This window comes from Phoca vitulina, unplaced genomic scaffold (assembly GCF_004348235.1).
Source record: "Phoca vitulina isolate PV1807 unplaced genomic scaffold, GSC_HSeal_1.0 scaffold8, whole genome shotgun sequence".
Taxonomy (NCBI): Eukaryota; Metazoa; Chordata; class Mammalia; order Carnivora; family Phocidae; genus Phoca; species Phoca vitulina.
Window position 1 is genome coordinate 9,026,405 of NW_022589711.1, and position 1,335 is coordinate 9,027,739.

Sequence of the window (1,335 nt, forward strand, 5' to 3'; positions counted from 1 at the left end):
TTAAGGTGTCCACCCCCAAGGGTGTTTCAGCGAAGTAAATTATTGTGGGTTTTCTGTGGGGTACTATGCTGCAATTAGAAGCTAAGAATGAGAATGTAATGCCAAAAGTAGATAAAAAAATAAATGCTGAGTGGAAAAAGGAATAAGATAACAAGATTTTTAACATAGTAATATTTACGTAAATTAAACATATATACTTACACCAGACAACCAGGGTATATACAAATTTGAGGATACATATCGAACACATTTAAGTTAGTTGACTGTGAAGTAGAAGAAAGAAATTTAGGGTAAGAAAAGGGGGCAGAAAGTTACTCATTAAATAAATCAAGCAAAAGGGCATCCCATACTGGGGCGCCATGATTGGAGGAACAGGACTATTTTGGTGCCTCACATGCGGTTATATACAAGGAGTAAACAACTTACATATGATACAGGTCATGATAAAACTAGGCAGTGTATCTAAAAGAGCCTGGGCAAATTCGGAACTCAGTGGGGAAGTTGAAACTCATTCTACAAAGTGCCAATTGCCTATTGAAGTGAGGCAACATTTTGAGAATTAAAGGGAAATTGTGGAACGTTGTAGAAGTAGAGGCAACTACGGTTGTGGTAGAACAGACCCATCAAGTACTGTCAGTTGATGAGAGAAAGAAAAGAGATGGAGTTGAAAAGGGGACAAATCAGTGTTTAAGCAAACACGTGCCTTTTTTCCACCTCTTGTGGAGGCCACTTAGAATCAGAAGCAAGGGAGAAGAAAATGTTAAGAATGAGAGCTCAGGATAAGGCAAATTATTATTCGCAACAGCTCTTTGGAAATTTTATTTTACTATTATTTTTTTAAGGTTTTATTTATTTATTTGACAGAGAGAGGGAGAGAGACAGTGAGAGAGGGAACACAAGCAGGGGGAGTGGGAGAGGGAGAAGCAGGCTCCCTGCTGAGCAAGGAGCCCCGGTGGCTCAGTCGTTAAGCATCTGAGCTTAACGACTTAAGCTGCCTTCGGCTCGGGTCACGGTCCTGGGGTCCTGGGATCGAGCCCTGTGTCGGGCTTCTAGCTCTTTAGAAATTTTAAATCAGTAAAGAACACCGGATTGCTGCTCTTAGTTTCTAAAGAAACTACACTTGCTAATGTAGCTCAACACACATCATACATGTTCCCTGCCTCTTGGCATCAAAGGCAGTCTTTCCTTAGCACTTTGGCCATAACTCCTCCCTTCAGGCTCTATTTTTGTTCACTGCTGGGCTTCTTTCCCTTCTTGGACTTGTGTTGTTTCTCCTCAAAATGAAATCCCCCTGCCTATAATTTGACTCATGTCAGCATAGCCCATCAACTTCTC